The sequence below is a fragment of the Chionomys nivalis genome, chromosome 26, assembly GCF_950005125.1.
Source record: "Chionomys nivalis chromosome 26, mChiNiv1.1, whole genome shotgun sequence".
NCBI classification, from domain to species: Eukaryota; Metazoa; Chordata; class Mammalia; order Rodentia; family Cricetidae; genus Chionomys; species Chionomys nivalis.
Window position 1 is genome coordinate 25415925 of NC_080111.1, and position 12073 is coordinate 25427997.

A 12073-nucleotide genomic window follows, 5' to 3' on the forward strand; every position below is an offset into this window, starting at 1 on the left:
TAGAAGTTTTAAAATTTGTATTCAACTATGCTTATCAAATGTCCTTTCCAGGTTACTAGAAAGCTCTCCATATTTTTTATCATTACTGGGTCAAAAGTCTATACTTTCAGTTGAATTTTTTACATTGGTCATATTTATATTTCTGATCTTATAGAAACTGCATCTTTCTATATCTAGAATATAGAAATAACTGTCTCTGGCAGCACAATTTCATTAAATTCAAAACTCATACATTTAATCAAGAATTATGTTTTGCTCTAGGACTCAGTAAAGAAACACCCTAATAAAATGTTTCCTGAATAGACAGAATGAGAGAAGGAAGAGGCATGAAAACATTGCTACGTGTCATTGTTAGCAAATACAGAAATGAATTAACAGTTAGGATAGTATTTGCTTTACAAGTATGTGTAAAAGACAGACAATGCTGCTACGACTTAAAAGACTAGATATTTGTATATTATTGATAATCATGTTATTGTCCCATATATCTAAACATTGAGTGTGACCAAACTTGCTTGTCTTGCAAGTTAAATTGTTTCAACATCTCTTTTGTATAATTCATACTTAACTTTAAACATATAATTCGAATTCTTAAAGTTTTGCAGAGACAACACACTATACATTATAAAATAAGTGCTTAAAGATGATTTCTTTGCTTGTTTAAAACGAAGAATCTCAATCCACATCTTAGCTATTTATGTTCTGAGGAAGAGATAGTTAGAGATGAAGTAGAAATCACCACATATGCACCCTAGTTTCTTGTTACTAAAGGAAGCATCCTGAAGTCTGAGATCAGCTGGCACATTTAATTTTAAAATTTTAAGATAATATGCCAAGAATTTAACTTTTGGTATGAGAAAGATAAAATGATAATATGCCCTTAAACTGTTTCCCTTTACTCATTTTTGGAAATATTCTAAACCTTTTATTTTTAAGATATTAACCTGTATAGATGTCAAAATGCTATTAATTTTTATCTATGGCAGAAAATTTGCAGATTCCTTGAAAATTATTTGATCATTTGGCAATCAATTAATCTGGTATAACATACCAAATTCTCATAAGAACATTGCCAGTATTTTAGAAAACTTTCTATGCCTTTTATCTTTTACTCTGCTCTACTTCTAGAAGTAATCTCACTTGCTTTTCTGGATGAAATAATAGTGTAATCTCTATTTGGATTTCTTTTTTCTTCCCCTAATTTTCTCTATTTCATATTTAGATTATTAAGAATAAAATATATATGTATCTTTTAGTAGATAAGAATACATGCAATCATGCATATAATTAAATGAAACATATATTTTAATTTAATTTATTATACTACATTTAAGATTTTAATTAGAACATTCCTCATTCTCTTTCCTTCCTCTGAATCCTTCCATATACCTTTCCCTGCTCTCTTTCAAATTCATGGCCTCTTTTTTCTCCATTGTTACTGTGGGCAGATATGCATTTGCATATACATATATATTCCTAAATATACCCTGCTCAGTCTGTATAATGCTAATTCCATGCTGTTTTAAGAGGTGCATTGCTCCTTAAATAACCAGTCAGTGTGTTCTTCCCTGTGGAAGACGACTTCTCCTGCTTTCAGCATTTCTTAGCTGTTTATAATTCTTTGTGTTGCATTTAAACCTCATGGGTTTTTCCCCATACACTTCAGCATGCCTTTTTGTGTCAGCCTTCTTTGGCCCATATTTATGCGATTGTGTTGGTGAAACTTTTTTATAGATGAAAATCTTTTAGTTTATTACTGACTAGTACACACTGAGAATAGCAGGCAACTAAAGATGGTTAAAGTAAGAGCAATAACTCTACCTAGGGAATAACCCTCCAGCTGATGAACCAGTAACAGATGTACAACCCTGAAAACACATACATATAAGCAATATTATATGGTCTAAGAATGATGTTACTTATAGATTTAGGAATATAACTATATTTTTGCATATGTGTTTGTGTGTGTGTGTGTGTGTAAACATCAATTAAAGAATAAGTGGCCATCGCTTCTTGGTCTTTTGGCTAAGATCAGTTGTAGTATCTATTCTAATTAGTTTAATATCTGATATGTCCTCTATCCAAGGACAATATATTGAATGAATTTTTGGAAGTAGGAGTTGGAATAGGAGCTTGTTCCATCCACTCCACTCATTGACCTGCTATTGTAGAACCTCCAGGAAGAGTACACCCTTTTGGGGGATTAAAAGGGGAAGAAAAAAGAGAAAAGGTGACCATATATTTTAACAAAAACAGGAAGTAAATGGCAGGGCTGGAGGGAAGAAATAGGTAAAATAATGAAATTATATATTAATTTCAAAATTAAAAAATATAAAACAAAATCAAAACTACATATATTTAAGACAAAATATTTATATGTTCTACTTAAACCACTACTTAAATCAGGTTAAACATTTCTTTCTCCCCAAATATTTGCCATTTCTTCTTGAGTAAAATGTTAACGTTTCTTTTTCCTGCCTTTTTGAAATACACAGTGCATGTTATTATTTCTTGTCATCAGGATTTGCTATAGAACATGGCTACTTCTCACTGTTACTTATTTGTGAATTTGTACCTACTGGTCAACCTCTCAGCTTTTCTCTTCCCCACTGTTCATTGCTGCTTCTGACAACCACCGTTCTACTCCCAACTTTTGTGAGACTCAACCTTAGAATCTCCTTATGAGCTAGATTACGCAGTAGATTCTTTTCTTTGTCAGGCAAATCTCTTTTAATGCAGTGTTCTGCACATCAGTCCACTTTCTCACAAGTGATGAATTTCATTTGTTTTTTTTTTTGTTGTTGTTGTTGAATAATAACCTACAGTCTTTGTGAGTCAGCCTTCTAGAAATTGTTCAGAAATTTAAAATGTTTTGCCTTTTGAATTGTCCTACATCTACTTAGACGACAGTGGCCTCTTTCACACATTCTTTTTATTTTCTTCAACGATGTATTCATCCATGGAAAGCTGGATGTAATTGTAAGTTGTTTGTCATTTCTGAGGAACATTCATGTTGATTTCAGTAATAACTATGTTGATCTGCATCCTACCAACACTGTGTAAGGAATCTTTTTTCTCCAAGTCCTTGCCATTACTGGTTATATCCAGCCATTTTTGTTGTTGTTTTGCCATGCTGCATGAGGTTTTATTATGATTCCAAAGAGCATTTTACCCCTAATTAGTGATACTGACCATTTGTCAAGCACCAATTAGCCATTTTTTTAATGTTTTGATATCAACTTAGATCTATTTTCACTTGAAAAATGGGGTTTTTCTATTGCATATACTAGGATTCTTTATGTACATTTGTGATTAACCCTTTGTAAAATGTCTATTTTCCAACCATTCTTTCTCATCCTTGGTGTGTCTGCTCTCCAGTTGTTTCTTTTATTAGTAGAAGCATTTTAAATGCGTGTAACTCCTTAGATGTAGTTTTTTATTTATTTCCTTTGGAGTTCTTTGTAAGCACCATTTCTACTCCAATACTCTGAATTAATCTTCCATGTAATTTTTTTTGTCTTGTTTTAGTAATTTCATAGTTTCAAGTGCTATATGTAATTTTTGGTCAACAATACATTAATTAATGAGAAATAGTGATCTATTTCATTCAATTTCATATGAATACTCAACTTTTCCTTCAACATTTATTGAAAAAAAAACTGTCCATGTACTCAAATTGAGATAGTATATATGCAAAAATGTTTATTTAATGTATCCTCAGAATGCTTATTTGATGTGGTGTCAGACTGCTTTTTTAATATGATCACAGACTGTAAGAAGTCCTTTCTGTATTATTCACTTTTTGTTTTGATAAAATGCTTGATGAATGCAACTTCAAGAGAGAGTAGTCTGCTCCGGCTCACAGTTTCGCCGTGCAGTTCACCATGTCTGGGGAGGAAGAGTGGCAGGAGTGTGGGCAGCTGGTCATGTCTTAAGTATAATTAGGAAGCAAAGAACTATATATGCAGGTAAATTCCTTATTAGTCACAGAAGGAGCTCCCTTATTCAGGACTGGTCTTGCCTCATCAGTCAAGCCTTTCTGGAAACATCTTTACAGATATTCCTCACACCTGAACATCAATTCCATCCTATAAGTGATTCTGATTACAGCCAAGCTGTCAACAAAGATTAAGAACCACATTTCACTTATAAGGAAAAGTTCTCATACATATTAAAACATGGATTGTTTCAGATTTGGAATGTCTATCTATCTTGGACGTTGAGTAGTCTAGCAGAGACTGCAGAAGGCATGCGTGTTGGTCATCTTCTCATCACTATATCAAATACACAAGAAGAGTCAGCTTATTAAGGGGGCAGCATTTGTTCTGGTTCACAGTTTTGAGGTAGAGTCCATGATGGATAAAATGAGTCTAACAGTTTCTTGGAATTGGTGAGTTGTAGATGGAAATACTGACACAGCAAAACTGCCTACCTCATGGTCAGAAGTAAAGGAATCTACAAAAAAATATAATTGGAAGGCTGAAATAGTCCCACTAGGTCCCTCTGTCTAGTGGGCCACCACGACTAGTACCATGGACCTATAAATAGAATTCTAACATATAGATCTTGGGCAGACATTACTAACCCATCTGAGATAACAACAGGACTTATTGGTTTATCTGTGTTTTTCTTACCTGGTACATGTTTATAAAATATCTCTCATGTTTTACTAATTTCAAACAGATAAGTTTTAACAGAATAGAAGGAATATGAAGTTATCTTAGATAGAAGATATTAGCTAAATATATGTTTCATATAATTGCTTCCGAGAATGTGGCATAAAAATTCATATTCAGCCGGGCGGTGGTGGCGCACATCTTTAATCCCAGCACTCGGGAGGCAGAGGCAGGCGGAACTCTGTGAGTTCGAGGCCAGCCTGGTCTACAAGAGTTAGTTCCAGGACAGGAACAAAAAAAAACTACGGAGAAACCCTGTCTCGAAAAATCAAAAAAAAAAATCATATTCAAATGTAATTATTTTACTTTAGTGGTCTCAGATAGCTGTCCAAAAATGTGGTGAATGTTTTATTTAGCAGGTCACTGAAATGTAAATCAAATTTAAAAACAACTATTTACTCAAGGAAAATGCCCATGTAAGAACGTCCACAGGAAAAATGTCTATGTTGCTAGACATTTTAATCTTTCCTAGTTGAATAGTCTGTACAAATGTCTTAAAATGCCTTATGCTAAACATTATTCATTCTAAGTGTTATATCCCTGGCCTCCAGCATCATATATATGACCATATACTACCTAAAACTCTGAGGAACAGCACAGTGATTGTTGGAATCCGATCAGACTCACTGTGATTTTCAGAGAGCTGCACCTTGCAATCTGAGGCCAAGATGCATGAGATCCCTGATTTACCTGCTGAGATGTACAGGCAGAGGATTTGTCACTTAACCATCCTTCAGTAAAAGTCAGGCTGCAGCCTATAAAAGGTTCCTCCTATTTAAGTGGCTCTAGAACAGACAATTTTATGGAATAGCAGCCCTTTCAGCTTCTTCTTGCTTTACAGCATCATGAAAAATAATGTGACAAGGTGAATTATACAGATACTATAATAATTTTATGCTGCACATCTAAAAATAGAGCTATTTAATCACAATGGATGAATGAATTCCAATTATTTCATACAACAGAATACATCTCAACAACACGTAAATGTAGCACCATGCCTCTTTCCCTAAAACAGAATATTAATGAATGTAAATGTTTCAAAAACAGAATAAGGAATACAGAATTCAGTAGCTATCCTTTTTTACAGATAGACACATTAGTCTGTGTACAAAATAAGTACTTAGGATTTATGAATGCCAAGGACAAGATGCTACCTGGTTGTGAAAGGCAGATTTGTTGCCCAACTATGAAACAAAATTAATGCATTGTGTTCCTGACATCGAACAGGGAAATCATGGGAAAAGTGAATAATTGTATTTACTTTTTAAATCTAAAAGCAACCACATTTTTATCCTCTGGCTAACAAAAAAAGTACTTTCAAGCATTTATTCAGAATATATGTCTGTCTTAAGTTGTGTTTCAAACAGTAAGCACACTGTTGCAGAAACAACTACTTTTCCAATTAAATAATGTTTTAATCAAGGAAATAAACATCATTTTATTATGCAATAAAGTCTTCTTGATATTTTCTATCTCACCCTGTAGTATTTGTTTTTGAGAAGCATATACATACTCAAATAAGCTTTTTCAGTTTTGTAGTCATGGTTTTACTAAGAACTGAACCATTTTCTATGAATTCTATTCTACATAAGTAAGGCATTATACTATCTGAATATACCTAATCTCATGGTTCAGCAAACAGTTCACCAATTCCTATATCTACAACATTTTTCTACCTTGGCTATAGGATCCTGGTATTGATAAAATGTTACAGTTTTATATTTATGTGAAATCATTGCTGTCAGCCTGTAATAAAGATTACTCTTTCAGTTATTTCTTAAATCTATGAATTCAATATGTTTTGTTGACTTTTCAACCAAATCTCTTCTCTACTGTCATTCTGCTTCTCTGCCATACTAAAAAGAAGCATGGAAACCTCATGCTAGGAAAACTGAGTTCTTTCTCTCACCATAAAATTCATTATTTCCTGTCTCTGTCTGTCTGTCTCTCTCTCATGTGTGTAATCATTTGTTTGTATGTGTATGAGTGTATGGTGTGTGTGTGTGCACATGTGTGTATCTGGTGTGTGTAACATAATTTCAATGTGAAAGTTGCAAAGGTATCTCCTGTTAAATCCAATAAAATCGTACTAACCGATGGACTTGGAAATGTTCACTAAAACAAATACTTGTCTATTGTCATGGCACACTGGAAACCTTACAATTTGTGTAGATGATTCGATCTCTCAAATCTCTTATTAGAAGAATTGATTTACTCTGTACCTCCACTGTGGATGTTTCTCCTCAGTAAGCATATTAGCATTGATGGAAAGTTGTATGCATTAACCCTTTCATGGCGACTTTTATTTGGCAGATAGTCTGTAGATGGGTGAAGGAATAAATTCATAGTTTCAAAAGCATTTTTGCAAGTTTGAGATAGAAGAGTGTGTTCTTTTTTTAAAAGAAAAGTGTGATTGCAAAGTAAGTGTCTTGTAGGAGACTTGTAAATAACTGATGTGGTGACCATGAAGGCAACACACAGAGTTATGCTAAATAACGGTATGAGGTGCTCACATAGTTTTAGGGGCTTTGCCTCTCTAAAGCTCACCCAGGCATGCTTTGCCAACCACACAGCCATGTTCCAAGACTTCCAGTGCTGTCCTTTGGTTCCCTCACATGGCCCCTGACAATGTACATATATGCACATATACATTAACAACAATTAATTTAAAAAGAGAACATTAATTTGAAAGAGAGCATAAGGGATATATGAGAAGGCTTGAGTAGAATGAAAGGGATGGTGAAATGAAGTGATAATATTATAATCTCAAAAATAAAAGAATAAAAATTCCCAGTGGATGAATAAAATTAATGGTGATATTTTCATTTTTAAAGAGGAGACACATTTGTAAATTTTCCTCTCTGATAGAACACATCACTAGTGATGTATATTACTTTTCCTTTGTATTTTAAGTGTGTGTGTATATGTGTGACTGTGTGCATGCATGCATGTGCACATGTGTGCGTGTGTGCATTTGTTTCTGTACATACTGGATGTGCATGTATAGTTCAAAAGAAAAATATGGGGGGGGGTTGTTTGTCTTCTACCATCTAGTGAGATGAGGGAACGAAATACAGACTTCAGGTCTCCAGGTAAGTGTCTGTACCTGCTGAGTCTATGGTACTGTCTCTTTATCAGATTTCTAAAGCACAAAGTACAAGCATACCTTAGAAAAATTGGTATATATATAACACTTATAATAAATAGATCAATACATTGAATTAATGCAAATGAATAAAATTTTCTCTAATAGCTTCAATCATTTAAGATGTGGCATCAAACGCTAATTAATTTCTTTTTCGTATGTAGCTGTGTCGCCATTCATTTATGTTTATTCTTGAGATTTTTGATTGATAAGTTTCATATGTTTTAGAATATTTCCACCTCTAAGTCATTTGCTTAGATTATGAAAATAATTTTCTGGGTTTGGGTACAAATTACTGGGACTTTCTGTGTACCTTTTATACATTATTAGCTTCAAAATGCAAACCTATTACAAGTTGTATATCACAGAGAGACATATGCCCCTCAATCAAGAAAGATAGCTCCAAACCCTTAGCTAAAATGAGATGAGCTTGCTTCTGTAGGACATTATATACCTCTAAGTGAATATTTAATTCATCAGAAAACTTGATCTTGAATGACCTTAGAGTAATTCTCAAGTTCTAGTAACAACATTTATTTAATACACGAACTTGTGTGATGTTAATTTGCCCGTATGCAGTATGGTCTACTAATTCATTACTTTTTATTGAAAGACTCTGTCATAGATGGATAATTTCATCCTCCAACTTGCTGGAGGTGAGAGAAAAGAACCACATGAATTTACCCCAGCCTTTGATCCATAACGGTAGGGCTAAATTCGTTCAGAAAAAGAATTATACTTCAGAAACACTGAGATGCAAATTGGTTTAAATATATTGTCTACTGCATGACTAGAGGTCTACATTAAAGTTTAAATTAATTTGCATATCCTCCTCAACAAATCTCCTCAAAACATAAAATAAAAATTTCACACATAAATTCCAATGTAAATATGCACCAGTGTGCATTTAATTCCTTGTTCATATCTGAACTAAAGGGAATATTTAATAATGCTTAGCATTAAAATTAAGATATGGAAGAAAACACTGAGGAAAACCAAAGCATTTAGAGTAATTCCCTTTATAATTGTTTCTTTTATAAATATGAAACTTCAACTGGTGGTCATTTTTGTGTCTTGACATAAAATGATTGCTAAATAAATAAATAAATTCCAAATTTAAGGTATACAAGAATGATAGTATTTTGGTTCTTGTTCTGACAATGTTTAATGGTGTTTTATATGTGGACCTAGTTTTTAAACATAGGTGAGTGTGTGTGTGTGTGTGCATAATTTTCAAATTGAAGCAGGAATTTAAACTGCAGAATCTCTGTTAAAAGATGAATAATTGTGACAGATTAATAACAGAAAATGCAAGGTAGAATGAGGTAGGCTTTGCTCTGGGCAGTTTGTGGTTATTGCTATCAGAGTCTACCATGTGCAAACATGGTCTCCACTGCAGCTTTGTAAATACTTCTCACGTTACCATCTGCAAAATAATATTGTATTTTATTAGAGAATTATGACTATACATAAAAATGCTACAGAAGCTCATAGTTTTGTATGAAATATGGTCTAAGACATTTTGTATATGAATTTTTCAATGGTACATGCTTTCAAGAAAAAATATTTTTTATTAATGTACTATAAAGTCTAGGTGCAATTAAGACAACCAAAGACTTTTCTAAATGAATTGATATCAGTTGCTCTTGTAGGAATATATACATCAGTTGCCATTTTTATTTTCCTAGAATCCCAGATGAATTTCACTATTACTAGAATAACTTTTATTTAAGCTTTTCAGTTTTAACCTAGAAAAAGTGAGAGGTGGAAGTGAGGGGATCACCTTACTATATGAGGAGGAAAGGAATGCTTTAAATGGTTTATTTTGTCTAATATCTTCTTAATACTATTGCAATAGTATTGTATTTGCAGTGTATTTAAATGAATTTAAATAAAGACAGCAAAACCATTTAAAGATATAATACTTTTTTATTCCTATTATCCATGTATATAATAAAACATTGAGATATTTTTGAGAAAAATGCATATTTATATGAGAAGAAAAAAATCATTTGACATTATAAACTAATATCATGCCTGTTGCAATTTTTCAAATCTACCATTGTAATATTAAAAAGTAAATATAAAAAGTAAAAATCAAACTTAAGCATATACAGCTGAGCACCTGTGAAATTTTATTTATAAAAGCTAATGTGGCTGAATTTAGTTCATCAACCATATTATCGTAAACCTTGAGTAGGTAACAAATATTTCTATTTGTCTCATACACTTAATAAATGTCCCTAAATCTCCCTGAAATTGTAGGAAAAAAATGTATGTCTGCAAATTTTGTAATGCATGTGAAGCTAAATATGTGTACATGTATATGTCTCTGTGTGTTTAGTTGATGTGTGAGAACAGGCAAGTAGGTTTCAGAGTGAGAGTATTTACCTAGAACTCTATTCTTTCTCATATTGGTAAAGGCTGCATTGGTAATTTAGTTTGAAGAACCCAAAATAAAATAAGCATTGTTTAATCATGCAAATATCACTAAATTTGAAATGAAAGAATTTAGATAATCTCTTCCTTTAGCTCATTCACTTTTCAGCAGAACAAAAATTTCTACATACCAAATGATTTAAAAATAACGTTCAGGCCCCCTTTTCATTTTATGCAAACATGAGTGTGAAAGGAAAATAGGAAGAACTCAGAGATGAAGGCCAATGTTACTTTGGGATAATTCTAAACTATGCCTGATATTTGAGAATTTAAGGTCAGTTTATTGAAAAAGAAAAAAACAATTCTTCCTCTCTAACTAATTTTAACTACTAAATTTAACCTCAACTCAGCAAAACTGCGTTGTAATGTTCAATTCCTGGCTTTGAATTCAAGCTATATTCTGGGACAAATTCTACACTTGCTACCTTAATTATCGGCTCCAGAAGTACAAAAATAGTACAAGCACACCTTCAACTTAAGAATGAAATAGAGCTTTTTGTGTCTTTTCAGGTTTTATCATTTCATCTAAAATAGAGTCACTAAATAATGCAGGTGTTGTTTTCTGGATATTAGCCAAAGTTCCTCTTCAGTGTGGTTGAATGGAGTAGGTTGCCACCGAAAGGCTTTTGCTTCTTATACTATTCCTGAAAAAAATGAAAATGAATCAGTATTGGTTTAATATTTTTTTATTCCCCTTGGAAGTGGTTTAGTTCTCTTTGCTGTGCATCTATAGACAGATTATATATAATGTTGTGGGATATTTGTACACTGTGTGAAGATGTATTGCTATGATTGGTGTAATAAAAGCTGAATATCCAATAGCTAGGCAAAAGAGGATAGGAAAGAATTCTGGGGGAAAGAAAAGGAAGAGAGGGAATCTAAGAGCATGAATATCTCCAGGAGATTTGGAACAACTCAAATATACCACATTGAGGAAAGATAAAAGTCATGTAGCCAAAAGTAGATTATTAAAAACAAGTTAATTTGAGTTCTAAGTGCCTAAGCTGAAAACCAAGCTTTTATAATTAATAATATGTCTTTGTCATTGCTTGAGGGCCGGTAGTCGCTATGAAAAAGTATTACTACATATGGCATTCGACATGGAGGCTCGAATATCCATACATAGGGCCTAAGAAAGCTAAGAAAACTTCCGGACATGGACCTGGACACCATTTTCTAGTTCCGCAGTCTCTCGGGTGGAACTATGCTCACTACGTACAATGATTTAGCTCCCAACTGTTACCTCTGGGCTTGAGACCTTTGCCAGTGTTACATGCTAAGCATAACTATGCTGGCAAACAAACTGGCCCTTTAAGGACTGGGTCACATGGTCAGAGAATTCTGCAGGTGCACAGAAAGCCAGACACACACATGCACGCACAAACACACACACACACAAAATCTGAAAATGTACAATATCCTTAAAAATGTGCTTAGTTGCTGAACAAAATGAGTATAGACAGTCATAAAAAATACAGTTTAAATATAATAAAATAAATAAATAAATGTCTTTAAAGAGAGAGTCAAGTAGTATAAAAAATATGCCATGTAAGAATGGGAAATAACATTACACAGAGAGCTTGGATTTTATATGGTGCTTTGTTAATTTTTAAAATTTTAAATGCTGCTGAACAGAGAATGACAGATGCTGAGAGACATTGAAGTGTGGAAGGTCCAGTTCAAGAGCAGAAGGAGGGAGAATACAAGCAAGGAAGTCAGGACCACGAGGGGTTGGTCCACCCACTGAGACAGTGTGCCTGAGCTAATGGGAGCTCACCAAATCCAGCTGGACTGGGCTGAACGAGCATGG

General features: G+C 33.3%; 1 non-coding gene across 1 annotated transcript; it reads left to right on the top strand.

Annotated features, from left to right (window-relative positions):
• Positions 1 to 2005: 2005 nt before the first annotated feature.
• Positions 2006 to 2196, top strand: LOC130867142 (U2 spliceosomal RNA). The gene has a single exon (XR_009056411.1). It is a non-coding gene; the product is annotated as a U2 spliceosomal RNA (small nuclear RNA).
• The last annotated feature ends 9877 nt before the right edge of the window (positions 2197 to 12073 follow it).